General features: G+C 33.3%; 1 long non-coding RNA gene across 1 annotated transcript in view; it reads right to left on the reverse strand.

The window, feature by feature from the left end:
- Nucleotides 1-1346: 1346 nt before the first annotated feature.
- LOC116575359 overlaps nucleotides 1347-16373 on the reverse strand; it is a 161133-nt gene continuing 146106 nt past the window's right edge. The window contains exon 5 of the long non-coding RNA XR_004279730.1: nucleotides 1347-1424. This is a non-coding gene — a long non-coding RNA (uncharacterized LOC116575359). The remainder of the gene's footprint in view (nucleotides 1425-16373) is intronic.

The following is a 16373-nucleotide window of genomic DNA, read 5'->3' on the forward strand; positions in this document are numbered from 1 at the left end:
ACAAGACATATTTTCAGTGAACAAACAAGTGTACCTTTACAGTGAGATTTTAAAAATACGGTGATGGCTTTAGAGCAATTATTTTATATCTGTATATATCTCCTATTTCAAGCAGCTCACTCCACCTCCACCCTATCACATCAGATAAAGCACATCATTTTAGCCAGTGTATATCTTCCAGTATTTTTATACATGTTCTTATGTCATCCTTGGAAATTAAAATACACTTTTAATAAAATCAATAGTTCAAAAAAGACATCTTTGGGTCAAGAGCCTAGTAAAACAAAACCAAATGGAAGTTTTATTTATATATACTTTTTCTTGGTTTTTGATAATTCCTCAGTGGCAAGATGTACATCTATTACTTGTAAAATTGAATATGAGCAAAATAATACATTCTATTTTAACAATACAGATTTGATATAAAACTTACCATAAGAAGTGATGACAATAATGCTATGTTAGAAAAAGGTTTAGACTTTTTATTTTTTTTTGTAAAAGTTAGTATGTGCTCATCCAATAATAACTGATGCCTAAACTGCCCTAAGAATTGTTTGATGGATCATCCAAAGTTTGTATTATTTTCTCTTTTTTACCCTGTCAACATTGTCTTCCTGGAATTTATTATTTTTGACATGTGGCAAATAAAGTAATTCTGTTTTAGGAGAAGGAGTTGGAATCTCTACCTGACATGCTCTTATACCTCAGTGTGACTGCTGTTTGTCTATATGCTTCAATGCCAGCTTTGTATCTTTTTTAAAGTTGAGTAAACTGGAAGTGGGAATATACTGCACTCTGAATCTTTAAATCAGTTTCCTACAGCTTATACTACAGTACACTACATAATATGGTCCCTAACTCTCTCTAGCTGTCACTTTGTGATATGAGAGTGTGTGTGTGTGTGAGTGTGTGAGTGTGTTTAGGTTGTCGACTGCTCATTCTGCAGGAATTTACAATCCGTAAGAACAGGGGCTCTGTCTGCTTTTATTCCTTGCTGTGTCTCCAGTACTTAGAACACTGCCTGATGCTGAATTGATGGCCCACATATTTCTATTGAATGGATAAACTGTGTTGTTTCAAGAATCAAAAATGTTTGTTAAGACTTTAAGAACCATGGCAAGGTTGGGCTACTTGGCATAATATGCTGAAGACAAACTGTTAGCAAGAACAATTTTGTTTGTGATGAGATCTAGCTCAAAATTACTTAATATTTCTTTAGTCCAATCTTAAATATATTGCAATAATCTTAACTTTAGGATAGTAAATGATAGCTCACCTTTAATAGAAAACTGTTTTTTATTATTTACTTTGGCTTTTACTTGAGAAAAGATTACGAAATTTGTGGGCACAAAGTATATTCATCTTACTGTCTTCTTTCCTCAAAGTCTTTGAGCATGAGAGGATGGTGCCTACTGCTCAAATGCCTGGAAGGAAAGGAATGGGGAAAAAATAGCCAATATGTCATTCCAAGTGACTCAACATTCTTTTCAACTCAAATCAAAGCTTTTTTTCTATGCTTATAAAGTACCTAAGCTATAATACATAAGGATTTCCCTTAGCCGCTTCTATTCAGACTTCAGGATTAACTGAAGATTAAAAAACCCAGTATTGCTGTTGTGGCTCTGTCTGCATTTATATGTAAGTCTAAAACAAATTATTCTATGCTAGAGAAATCATAAATTTACTATGAAATAAAGGTGGGTTTTTTTGTTTGTTTGTTTGTTTGTTTTTTAGATGATGAGTCTATCTTAATAGGAGTTTGTTAGGTAAGTTTGCAATTGCTTTATTCACTTTCACTTCCACAAGTCTCATCAGAGCCAAGTGTAGGAAAACAAAACCATTTTCAACAAACAGGTTAGATTAAAATATTTTCATCATTGCCCATAAAATAGCATAAAAGTAAAATAAGCAAATGAAAGGCATTATCTTGCTTATGAAAAATTTTGACTTTGGGATCTATGTGTTTTCCTGTTAGCTAAACAGCAGTAAATGGCTCGCCCTGCTCCTGAGCCCATCAAAATGCCCACAAATGAACCTGAGTACGTTAACAAGGGTCACTATTACAACGACACTGCTCATTGGGAAAACTAATCAGACTGTGAAACCTTACAGAATGATTTAAAGAAAATATCAAGTGGTAGAAAGAATTTAGCCACTCTGATTACTTCTTTCTCAGAGACAGTATTTCTGGAAGTCTAATTTTCACTTACCTGCTTACAGTGGAGAAGATGTACAGGAAGGCTTATATTACTCAATTAGTTTATTTACTCTAATAAATTGGTTTACAGAAAATTACTTTATAAAGGTAACTATAGATGGAAACATAAATGGGAGAATTTACAGCATGAAGAAATTTTAGATATCTACAGTCCCCCCATTTAAACAAAGCACTGTGGTAGGGCATGTTCAGGTACAGACATTTTCTGACATCTGATGATTCAATAAAAAAGAAAATGCTGAATTAGGTAGGGGTGATGCAGTCAGAATTTTCTTATATGGCAATGTGGTAAAACCCTGAATATGGAAATGTTTAGCTGCATACCCATCATTATAAGTATTTACACTATAAATAATATTCATCAAACCAGAATCAAAAGTATTGAGAAGAAAAACGGTAGCATGGAGAGGTAACTGAATGAAAGGAGATTTAGAATTAAAATTCTAATTAAGAAAATAAGAAATATTCAAGAATGCAACACATCCATGAATCAAGAAAGAACTTCCAAAGAAAAAGTAAACACTATTAAAGAAACACATCTGTGACTGTCAGAATAAAATCCAATAGGAATTTTTGTATAAAAAGTTAAATCTACAGTATGTGTATTAAAAAAAAAATCAAACTCTCTCTCTCTTCACAGATGATATGATACTTTATATGGAAAACCCAAAAGATTCCACCCCCATACTACTAGAACTCATACAGCAATTCAGTAATGTGGCAGGATACAAAGTCATTGTGGCAGGATACAAAGTCAGTGTACAGAAATCAGCGGCTTTCTTACACACTAACAATGAAAATACAGAAAGGAAAATTAGAGAATACATTCCATTTACTATAGCACCAAGAACCATAAGACATCTGGGAATAAACCTAACCAAAGAGGTAAAGGAACTACAGAACACTTATGAAAGAAATTGAAGAAGACACCAAAAGATGGAAGACCATTCCATGCTCTTGGATTGGAAGAATAAACATTGTTAAAACATCTATACTGCCTAGAGCAATCTATACTTTTAATACCATTCCAATCAAAATTCCACTGGTATTTTCCAAAGAGCTAGAGCAAATAATCCTAAAATTTGTATGGAATCAGAAGAGACCCTGAATCTCTAAGGAAATGTTGAAAAACAAAAATAAAATTGGGGGCATCACGTTATCTGATTTCAAGCTTTACTACAAAGCTGTGATCACCAAGACAGCATGGTACTGGCATAAAAACAGACACATAGACCAGTGGAACAGAGTAGAGAGCCCAGATATGGACCCTCAACTCTATGGTCAAATAATCTTCGACAAAATAGGAAAAAATACACAGTGGAAAAAAGACAGTCTCTTCAATCAATGGTGCTGGAAAAACTGGACAGCTATATGTAGAAGAATGAAACTCGAACATTCTCTTACACCATACACAAAGATAAACTCGAAATGGATAAAAGACCTTAACGTGAGACAGGAATCCATCAGAATCCTAGAGGAGAACATAGGCAATAACCTCTTCGATATCAGCCACAGCAACTTCTTTCAAGATATGTCTCCAAAGGCAAAGGAAACAAAAGTGAAAATGAACTTTTGGGTCTTCATCAAGATCAAAAGCTTCTGCACAGCAAAGGAAACAGTCAACAAAACAAAGAGGCAACCCACGGAATGGGAGAAGATATTTGCAAATGACAGTACAGACAAAGGTTGATATCCAGGATGTATAAAGAACTTCTCAAACTCAACACACACAAAACAGATAATCATATCAAAAAATGGGCAGAAGATATGAACAGATACTTCTCCAATAAAGACATACAAATGGCTAACAGACACATGAAAAAATGTTCATCATCACTAGCCATCAGGGAGATTCAAATTAAAACCACATTGAGATACCACCTTATACCAGTTAGAATGGCCAAAATTAGCAAGACAGGCAACAACATGTGTTGGAGAGGATGTGGAGAAAGGGGAACCCTCTTACACTGTTGGTGGGAATGCAAGTTGGTGTAGCCACTTTGGAGAACAGTGTGGAGATTCCCCAAGAAATTAAAAATAGACGTTCCCTATGACCTTGCAATTGCACTACTGGGTATTTACCCCAAAGATACAGATGTAGTGAAAAGAAGGGCCAACTGTGCCCCAATGTTTATAGCAGCAATGGCCACAGTCGCCAAACTGTGGAAAGAACCAAGATGCCCTTCAACGGATGAATGGATAAGGAAGATGTGGTCCATATACACTATGGAGTACTATGCCTCCATCAGAAAGGATGAATACCCAACTTTTGGAGCAACATGGATGGGACTGGAAGAGATTATGCTGAGTGAAATAAGTCAAGCAGAGAGAGTCAATTATCATATGGTTTCACTTATTTGCGGAGCATAACAAATAACATGGAGGACATGGGGAGATGGAGAAGAGAAGGGAATTGAGGGAAATTGGAGGGGGAGATGAACCATGAGAGATTACGGACTCTGAAAAACAACTTGAGGGTTTTGAAGGGGCAAGGGGTAGGAGGTTGGGGGAGCCAGGTGCTGTATATTATGGAGGGCACGCATTGCATGGAGCACTGGGTGTGGTGCAAAAACAATGAATTCTGTTACACTAAAAAGAAATTTAAAAAAATCAAAAGTTAAAGAATATGACTAAAATAAATTGGAGAAGAAAATTCTAATGGTCCAAGATTTTATTGATATGATGAAGAAAACATAAGGAATTCCTCCAGTTCTTTCTCAAGTACATCTTCCCCCTCCAACTTTTTCTTCTCTGCTTTTCCATATTTATTTTCTAAGTGGTATGCTTACTTTAGGCTACTGTCCCTATAACCTAATATAATCTATTATAATCTATTATACACATAACATGGACTCATATCTTATTTTTATGTTGCCCTGGTTGAGTCATCAACATATCTTCATTGCACATAGAACAGAATCTGTGGTTTTCCAACCTTAGTTTTTGTCATCAGTGTTCAGTTCATTTACACTGAGTTACTTTCAGTTCTTCAGACATACAAACTCCTCTTCTACCTTGGGGTTTTAACCCCAAGGTAGAAGATAAAATACACATATGTTTGTGTCTCCTCATAAGACTGGCTCTTCATCTTTCATGTCGGTGTTTGAATTTTACTTCCTCAGAGATGTCTTAATAAAAGATGTTTCCTTGCTATTGTCTTTCATTGTGCTCATCCATTTGTGATGGCTATGTAAAATGGTATAGTCACATTGTAAAATTCCTTGGCAGTTTCTTATAAACTTAAAATATACCTATCTGATGACTTAGTAATTTTTATCCTGTTCTCCTCTTATATTTAGCATGTGCAATTTCCTCATTTTGAAACTGCATGGTCATAAGATAGGTATATATTTAACTTAATAAAAATGTCAGGGTCTGTGTCCCCAAATAGTTGAATAATCGCATAGTACACACAGCAACATAGTAAGACTTCCAGTTTCTCCATATTTTTAACTATAGTTAGCAAGCAGTGTTAGACTTTTTAATTTTCCTCATTCAAAAGGGTGTGAAGTGATAGTTTTCAGGTACATTTCCATGTTTACTAATAATATTGAAACCTTTTCATATGCATATTGGCTATTTCTTTTCCTTAAAGATTATTGTCTTTATCATTGGAATGTTCTTATCTGGATTAAACTCCTTGCTAATATGTATCATTCTAAGTTTTTTAAAAGATTTATTTATTTATGGTAGATAGAGAGTACATAAGTGGGAGGGGCAATGGTAGATAGAGAGTACATAAGTGGGAGGGGCAAAGGGAGAGGAAGACAGAGACTCTCAAGCGGACTCAGCATTCAGTGCAGAGCTCAATCTCATGATCCTGAGATCATGACCTAGCTGAAATCAACAGCTGGACACAACCAACTGAGCCATCCAGGTACCTCTATTCTAAATTTGATCTCAGCCTTTTAATGGAGTTTTCATACTCTTAAATGTGTCTTTTGTGAACTCTATGGCTTTAATTTTAATGAAGAAAATTTTGTTAATTTTTAAAATCACCATTCATGTTTTTCAGTTGTTACAGAAGTCACTAACACAATATTTAAAAAAATATATCCTAAGTTTACTTCTAGAAGTTCTGTAGGTTTAATTTTTAGGTCTAGGACTATGATCCATCACAAAATAGCTTTGTTGTACAGTATGAAGTATGGTTCTAAATTCACTATTTCCTTGTACTTAATCAGTTTTCCATCACCATTTTTTGAAAATATTTTCATCTTTCCCTTGATTTACTTCAGTGGAGTGTTAAAAAATTAAATCAAAACAAAACAACTTGGTAAGTGTATATATATTTAGACTTATTCTGGTGATTTAAAAAAAAAATGAGTAAGCCAATACTGCACTGTGTTGATAAGTGTAGCTTTGTTGTAAAACTTGAAAAATAATTAGTTTACATTTTCTATTTTGTTCTCATTTATCAAGATGGTTCCAGCACTCCTAAGACATTTTATTTCCATAAAATCTTAGAATCAACTTGTCAGTATGTATTTTAAAAACTAGCAAAAATATTGATTCAAATACATCAAGGAGAGATATGTGTATGTATCATAATTGATTCACAATCTAATCAACATCCTTGTTTGCTTTTCTAATGCATAGTATATATATACACAAAATATATGAAATATATGTAATATGACAGACATATATGCATATATTGCATGTTAATATTTATATATTTAGTAATCACATATAACATGCATATGTGTATTATATATGTATATATTTTATATACCCACATATATGAAAAGAGAGAATAAGGAATGGACACTATGTGAAGACACATACACCACATTTTAGAAAATTATTATTATTATTTTTTTTTTTTTTGAAACTCAGTTAAAGTTAAATTTATTAATTTAATTAACATTTGAAGTAAACTACAGATTGGTGGACTTCTTCATTTGGATGCTACTCATCTGTTACCAGCAGAAAGTGTAACCCATCTGTTCACTTCCAGAGTTTTGGACAGGATTGGCTTCGGGGCAAGCAGTTGGATTCTCTTCTTTTCTGAGATTTTAGAACCCATACAGGATTCCAAAGCACTGGGTGTGGTGCAAAAATAATGAATACTGTTATGCTGGAAATAAAAAAAAAAAAAAAAAAAAAGTAGAAAATTATTAATAATTATTTAACTGAAGAAAAATGTGGTATTGGCACATGAACTGGAGAAATGGATGAATAGAATAAAATAGAGATCCCAGAAAGTACCAACATCAATATGGAAACTTGCATGGTGTATAGTACAGATGAGATTAATACTCTTTAGGAAGTTATCAACTACTTAAGAGTTGATTGTGGAGGGGCGCCTGGGTGGCTCAGTGGGTTAAAGCCTCTGCCTTCGGCTCAGGTCATGATCCCAGGGTCCTGGGATCGAGCCCCGCATCAGGCTGTCTGCTCCACGGAGAGCCTGCTTCCTCCTCTCTCTCTCTCTGCCTACTTCTGATCTCTGTCTGTCAAATAAATTAAAAAAAAAAAAAAAAAAAAAGAGTTGATTGTGGAATGATAGGTAATCCATAGGAAACAAGATAAAATTGGATTCTTACTTCACACAGTTGATAAAACATCTATGCAAAGACAATGTATAAATTAATTTCATATGGATTAAATAATAATTTAAAGTATAAGAATATATAGGAGAATATCTTTATAGTTTTTATGTTATAATTTCTATATACTGTAAAAAATAATTGTCTATTGTAATGATTGCCTGGCTTTTATTAGTTTGGTCTTTTTCTATATGATTTGAGTTGGAATTTTTTTTAAAGATCTGGATTATAGGGGTGCCTGGGTGGCTCAGTGGGTTAAAGCCTCTGCCTTCTGCTCAAGTCATGATTGCAGGGCCCTGGGATCAAACCCTGCAACAGGATCTCTTCTCAGCAGGGAGCCTGTCTCCTCCTATCTCTCTGTCTGCCTCTCTGCTTACTCGTGATCTCTGTCTGTCAAATAAATAAATAAATAAATAAATCTTTAAAAAAAAAAAAAAGATCTGGGTTATATCCTTTGTCAGAGAAAAAAAAGAGAGAGAGAGAGAAAAGAGGAAGAGGAAGAGCAGTTAATAATGCACCAAATTCAGGATAGACTTAAATCCAAAGAGAGATGATCAGAATATGAGGGATTCATAAAGGTTTTATTTGAATTCTGATATTTTATTTTTTAGATCTTTTTTTTTTCTCATGACTGTTTTGAATTATTCACTTCTTATTTAGAATTAATTACTTAAATAAAACTCAATGTCAATGTTGCACTTCATGCTATAGTTTTAAAATTAGGCATTTGTCCAGAAGTATAGCATGATGTACTTTTCTTGCTTTGAGAATGTTCACATTACTCTTTTTGGTGTTGTTTATAAAACTGACAGTAGCAATTTTTCACAGATGAGTGTAATAATATTACAAGTGTAATAATAAGGCATGGACAATAAATCCCTACTAGATATTAAACCCCAAGTTATGAAAACTTTCTCTATTTCTCCATTATAAACTTTTAAAACCAAAATAAAGAATTGGGTCCTTATTATATCGATTTCAGAGTTATAATGTTTATAAATTGTTTTGTTTTTATTTAGAAGTGCCAAAGAGAAAATATACAACCTATACAGAAACTTTATGATTTAAAGATATTATTTTATACAGTAAATTTAAATTTCTTAGTCCGGAGATATTTTTTAAAGTATTGAATTTTACAACAGTCACTATCTGATGCTTTGTAAAATGGTATTAAAGCAGTAAAATTTTTATTTAAAATTAGGATGCTATTTCTAAGAAAAATACAAGATAACCAAAATCCCAAAAGTCTCAGATAGCATAATGCAATAATTAATAAGGGCATTTCTTTATAAGTATTATCATTTAGTTAAAAGCAATATTACATAAGCCAATTCATAGGGAAATGCTACAGTTTTCACATACTGCAGGCATAACTTCCATCACCAGAGCAGTGACTGGGTACTGATAGAGAAGAGCACATAATATTTCTAAGGATTATGAATAAAAATACCTCTGTTTATCAGGCTTGAAAACCAATAACTGAAGGCTTATAGGATATAATACTGCTGTGTGATTGAGAACAGCCTTCTGAGCCTTGTTATTATGGATTAAGTTGTTAGGCAAAAAAAAACCTCTATAATAAGGTAAAAAACAATGTATATAGTATATTGATACTGTATATATTTGGACTTATTCAATCCAATAATCATACAGGAGAATATATCCCTTATTATTTAAAAATTACACTCACATAATTAATTGTTAGGATGACTGGACTAAAGAAATACCATATCAATATGTTAATGTATAAAACTGTAATATTATGATAGATGATTACATTTTTAGAAGCTAATTTTTTTAAAAAGGTATGGTTTGGGCATTCACATTTTGATTTTATTTACTATATAACTGAAATGATGTTATTTCTACTTAGTCAGCATTGTAGAAAAAACCATGATAATAGTAACAATGGTACCTCTTTTATAGAAGGATAATCACCATGTCCAAGAATTTTAGTTAAAGAGACACAAGTAAAATCCTGGATTTTATTCTTAGTAAAAAAAAAAAAAAAGAAAGAAAGAAAGAAAAATACACACAAATAGAACTTTCTTCCTTTAATTTTTAGTTTCTTTTTGAAAACTATGATGCTACCATAGGCTTGCCACTCAATATATTATGGTGCATGGATTTGACATATAACCCAACAATCAGTGTAGTTTGTTTTTGTTTTTGTTTTTCTGGAATTGACCCAAACTTTGGAGGGAGATATGTGTGTATACACATACATATATCTCTATATCTATCAATATCTGTATGTATAACTCATCAGTTTTAAGAATAGTTTAAGTAAGCTTCAAACTTCCAGAATAAATATTTGCTGCTTCATGGAGAAAGTCTATTTAAGAATAAAAATAATAGTAATCAATAAAAGAAAACGAGACAGATGGCTGGTGACATTTGAACATACGACTCCCGCTATGCATGAAACCAGCTTTTCTGATTGCACTTGCCACTTACAAAAACCAACATCTCCTTTTTCTCTTCAGATATCTTGGATTGTGGCCTGCTACTTATGACTAAAATATTAGTAGCCAACATGAAGATGAAAGTTTTCTATATTTTACAGATGAAGCAATTATAAGACTCAGAATGGTTACATAACTTAACCAAATCAGATACATTGTAGTGAAGGTCAAACTATTGTATTCAGATGGTAGATTTCTTAACATTTCTCATCTTTTATAATGTTTAAAGCTCCATGGTAGTGCACACAAAGAAAATTTTATTTTTGAAATCTTTGGTAAAATACAGGAATCTTTATCTGACATATTTAACACTCATCTTCTTATTTGTTAAAATGCCTCAGTTCTTATTATGCCACAGAATGCTAGAGCTATAAAAAATAAATATAAACATTGTTTTTTTTCTCTTTGGCTAGAGCAGGAAACTCTATATTTTCCTTCCAGGTTTTATAATTTTCTGATGAACAACACATATTCAAGATAATCCCTTATGATACCTTTACAAATCAGGGAAGTTATGGATTTGAAAAGATGTCTCTATTCCTAGGAAATTTTCTTCCTAGGGGAAAAAAAAATCACGAGGAGTTTCTAATATAGTAGACAGATTAATGGATATTACCTCTAATCAAATGCTATAGTTTTGTCTACTGAGTGTTTATCTTAATGACATTACTCATGAGAACCGCAAAATACAAATCTTTAATATTATGAGAGTATGCACTACTCTGAAAAATATTAAAAATTATGACCTTTTATAATCATAAATGCATATGCTAAATCACATAGACTTACATATGTCTGAAAAAGATCCACATTTATAGAAATGACATTTTTTTCCATAGGCCATTCATTTTATGAAAGTGAAATTCTCATAACATTTTATATCTTTTGTGTTTTTACAAAATATATGAATGGTTCATCAAAAGGGAAATGAACATAGGCTTAGTTAACTTCTGGGAGACTTCCTGTATCTTAACTTAATATCAACAAATATGTTAGAAGTATGAATGTTCAAGAGAAGGAGGTACAGGGATATTTGTATACATGGTTTTTGGACATTTCCAGGTAAGCAACTGTCTCTTTCAACCATATTTATTTTCTAGTTCTAGCAAAAAGTCTTAACTTTGTCATGGGCATATAGGATGAAAAATAATTTACATTAAAACATTAAAAGCTGAGGGGCGCCTGGGTGGCTCAGTGGGTTAAGCCGCTGCCTTCGGCTCAGGTCATGATCTCAGGGTCCTGGGATCGAGTCCCACATCGGGCTCTTTGCTCAGCAGGGAGCCTGCTTCCTCCTCTCTCTCTCTCTGCCTGCCTCTCTGTCTACTTGTGATCTCTCTCTGTCAAATAAATAAAATCTTTAAAAAAAAAAAAACATTAAAAGCTGATTTATAATTTATTAAGAAATATGTTTCCATACACTTATAGTAAAACATTTTGAGTTATTTTCTCTGAAGGAAGACCATTAATATGGAAAAATATTTATTAAAATTTATGTAGTTAATTATATAACATTAAATACTTTATTAGAATAATATAATAAACAAATAATATATTATATATAATATATATAATAATATATATATTTGTTGATATATATTGTTGATGTCGATATATATGTTGATATATATATAGTTGATATATATTTGTTGATAATATATATTTGTTGATATTTTCTTATAGAGTTTTTCTTACAAACATAAAATATATTTTGAATGTATTCTTATATGTGTTATCTTAAAATATTAATCACTCATGATGATATTTATATAATTACAGCCTATTTGGCCCTTGAATATACCTTAAAATGCTGGTATGAAAATAAAAAGCTGGTCAGCTGAAACATATATATATATATAAATATATAATCTATAAATATATATATAAATAATATATATAAGATAAATATATACATAAATATATAAACATAATACAATATATCTTTAAATTTAATATAGATACATATAATTTCATGTGACATTTATAATTCAGTTAGTATTTATGCAGTACTCCCTATGTGTCTAACACTCTTTTGGCACTGAGGATATATCAGTGACCAAAACCAAAAATCCTTTTCCATACAGCTCTTACTTTTATAGGAAAGACAAAATAAAAGCTGAATAAGTGATATATTTGACATGACTAGTACATTAAGGAAGAAAGGCAATAAAGTGATAAACACTAATGGGTGTGTGTGTGTGTGCGCGCACACACATTTGTGTGCTGGGCCCACAGGGAAGATGACATGTAACTAATAGCCTGAAGGATGATGAAATTAGGCTGAGGAGTACACCTGTCATAAAGCTAAGTGAATAAAAGGTTCTGAAGCGAGACCATGTGTGAATCAGATTAGAAAGATGAGGAAGGGGCAGCCGTTATGATCTTGTAGATCTGCTATTGTTAAGAACTTCCACTTTTATTCTGAATGAGATGAGAAGGCATTGCAAATTTTGGAGAAGATTGGCATGATATATTTTTCATTTAAATGATCACTGTAGGGGTGCCTGGGTAGCTTAGCTGGTTAAGTGTCCAGCTCTTGATTTCGACTCAGGTCATGATCTCAAGGTTGAGACTGAGCCCAGAGTCAGGCACCTGTGCTGGGTGTGGAGCCTGCTTAAGATTCTTTCTCCCCCTCTGCCCTTCCCCAACTCCTCCCTCTCTAAAAAAACAGAAAAGAAAAGAAAATAGAATTTCCAGATGATCTGCAATCCCAATTTATATTAGGATATATATATCCCAAAAAATGATATCAAAATCTCAAAGAGATATCTGCAATCCCATGTTCATTGCAACACTATTCACAATAGCCAAAAACCAAAGTATCCAACAACAGATGAACACAATATACATACAATACAATATTACTCAGCCTTAAAAAAGGAGGAAATCCTGCCATTTGCAACAACAATGAACCTGGAGTACATTATGCTAAGTGAAATAAGCTAGTCACAGAACAACCACCACTGCATGTTACTTGAGAGCAAGCATGAGGTCTCTCATGGATTGACAGATCATTTCTTTCTGGTTCTAAACATAGGTCCTTTGACTGTGAGCAGACCGCAGCATTATAAATCAGCATTTGTTCGAGTCTGAGAAGCTATGAACAAAAGCAAGAGGAAAGGGAGAAGGTGGCATAATCTGTACAACAGATCACTTATTTAGGTGACTCCTGTCCATTGAAAAGGGACCAGATGCCTTTGTCCAATCTAATGGAAAATTATGCAATTGAAGAGCCATGAGAAACAAAACAAAACAAAATAAAAACACACATTTGAAATTCCTTCTGATGTTTGATGCTTTCTGTTCACTAACCCTTTTCTGTTTTTACACTGGTTCAGTGTTCAGGATCTAGGGACTGGCTGTATCTTGGTCTGATATACTTTGATCAGTATAAGAGATTTCTCTGCCTTATTCCCAAACTTTACATTTTTCTCTCACTACTGTGTTTTACTTTTCTTTCTTTTTTTTTTTTTGAAGGTGTCAGCCCTTGTTTCCTGTCTCTGTTTCCTAAACAGACATGTATTCTTTAATTTATGTTCAGAGAGCTGTCTTTCCTCTGTCTGAGAGGAGCTACTCAGTTATAAGTCACATGCCTCTTCTAGTTTTATATCTAAAAGCTTTATGTGAAAATTGTCAAACATCTCCTCTTTAAATCACTATTTCACAGGGCTTACCAACCCCCCCCCAAAAAAAGTCTATATATTGGCTTGCCTTCTATCTAGGAAGCTGTTCCTTCTTTGATTCTCTTGCCATTATTTTCAGATGCTTTCCAAACTTTTAAATTTTGCACATTTTCTTGTTTCTCTCATGAAAATTTTATATACCCTGAAAGTTTTCCCTGGCATCCATCTCCAAATCTAAATTAGCACCTCTCATGTACGGTTAATACAATACCTACCTTGACTTCTTAGCAATTACCACAATATATTTTAATTACCTGTTTGTATATTTATATTTTTTATTTTGCAGCAAATTGCTGAGAGCAGATAGATTAGTTCTCTATCTCGATAGTATATTGCAACACCTACCTCAGTGCTTGAGGAGAGTAGGTGATGAAATATTTCTGAATTAATTAACAGATGTCAATTCTATGCAGATGACATCTAATGGTGCATTTACCATTAGGATTGCTCTCCTGAGTTCCATTCTCATGCTTTAAAAGTAGTTTCCATGTTATGAAATTATGTTTCAGACAATCCCACTAATTTTTTTTTAATCCAAACCAATTCTGATTTTGTTCTTATATTTGCTAAGTCTCCCAGTTTCATAATTTGGAACTGAATATTAGATTTTCTCTCTCTCCCTATGCCCACATGTCTCAGGGCAAATTATTCATTTTCTAGAATTCATTCCTCCCTTCTCTATGCCTGTGATTATACAATGAGTATGATCTTTATGCCTTTATCTTATGGTCTATTGGAATAGACTGCATTTGGGCCATTTCACTGTCAAAATCTCTTTCACATGTGCAAATCTTTCATAGGTGTCACTGTCACTTCTAAGCCACTTTCAAGGTGCACATAAGCTTCAAAAAATCTCCCTCATCCTCTTTACAGACTCTTCTCAAGCCATTCTGTGTTATATATAATGTGCTTCAACATGGTCTCTGGGTTTTTCTCCTCCAAATCCAAAAGCAGAAAGAGTTTTATATAACAGAATGGGGACCCATTCTGGTAAAAGAAATGTACAGTTTGGACTTTTGTTCTACAACTATGTATCTTTGCAGTCTTTGGCAAATCACTTGTTTATGGCTTACTTCCTTCCTACAAAAATAATATGATATTCCTATTCCTGTGTGTGCATGTGTATGTGTCTGTGTGTGTGGGTGTGTTCATGCACACGAACATATGCTGAAAACATGATTGTGTACGTGAGGCACTTAGAAAAGGGCTTATTGCATACTGACTGCTCACTCAGTAGTAGTTGCCATCAGGATGTCCATCCATGAGGTGACCAAGCTAAACCACCCCCAGCCCATATATTATATTATACTTTAGATACTCTTGCAAACAGACACAGACCATGATTAAGTTCGAACTGATTTGTACAAGTATCTAAAAATAAACACAAATGTCTTAATTCTACCTCCACTTTAAAGTAAAACCCTTCCAAAAAGTTGTCCAACCTCTCTACCTGTTTCCTATTCACCTCTTCCCACTCTCTCTGAATCTACTCCCATCTGGCCTTTGCTCCCAGCACTCCCCAAACTATTCTTCTTAGGTTCCCAATGATAAAAAATAGTTTACTTATGGTCCATTATAACTCTGGACCCAAATATTCTTAGTTTCATAGAGAAAGCAATGAAGATTCCAAAACAACTAAAGTAACTGGGTATAGTAGGTGTCCAGATCTTGAAGTAGTTAGGTGAAATCAGTCAATCAGATTCTAAATTATTTGTGCACACTCTGTGTTTTCATGAAACTTCCATATTTTTTTTATCAAGACTGTTAAAACCTTTGAGTTACTTAATAGCTATTCAAAATTTTATGCCCTCTTACTTTCATATCAAACTTTAACAAGGATAAAATACGAATGATTTTCATTGATCATATGGTGGCATAAAGTTTTCTTTTTATACATTGCGCTCTATCAGCATTAAAGTAGATAGTGTTTACTCAGATTGAAGGAAAATGGAGCAGTTATGTATGGAACTTGATGATTGTTGATAGCCAGGAAGAATGATCCATGTTCCACATCTTAATGTCTCCAAACTGGCAGAATTATTTGCAGTATTGGTACAAATAAGTAAATCTATTCTTCTGTATCAATAATAGTCCAAAGCTCTCTGTTTGTGAGAAAAAGTACTTTCTGACAAAATCAAAGTTCCTTTTTTTTCTTTTAAATACAAGGACATATTTCATTAAGTTCATTTAATGCCAAATAACTAATTTTCTCTATATCTTTTTCTCTGAAACTTGCTGTTTTGTGCCTGGGTCTTATTTTATAAAGGTGACTGAGTGATGACTTGGAGAGGTTATTTCAGGGTTAATGACAGTTCCCTTAGAAACCAGAGGCACACTCACTTTGTAGGGTCTCAGGAGGAACACCAGGTTTTGGTCAGGAAGCAGAAACAGAGTGGAGCAATAGGTTAAAGCCAGAGCCTTTATTAGGGTTTACACAGGAAAGGTAAGACAGGGCAGGGTA

The sequence above is a fragment of the Mustela erminea genome, chromosome 16, assembly GCF_009829155.1.
Source record: "Mustela erminea isolate mMusErm1 chromosome 16, mMusErm1.Pri, whole genome shotgun sequence".
Lineage (NCBI taxonomy): Eukaryota > Metazoa > Chordata > Mammalia > Carnivora > Mustelidae > Mustela > Mustela erminea.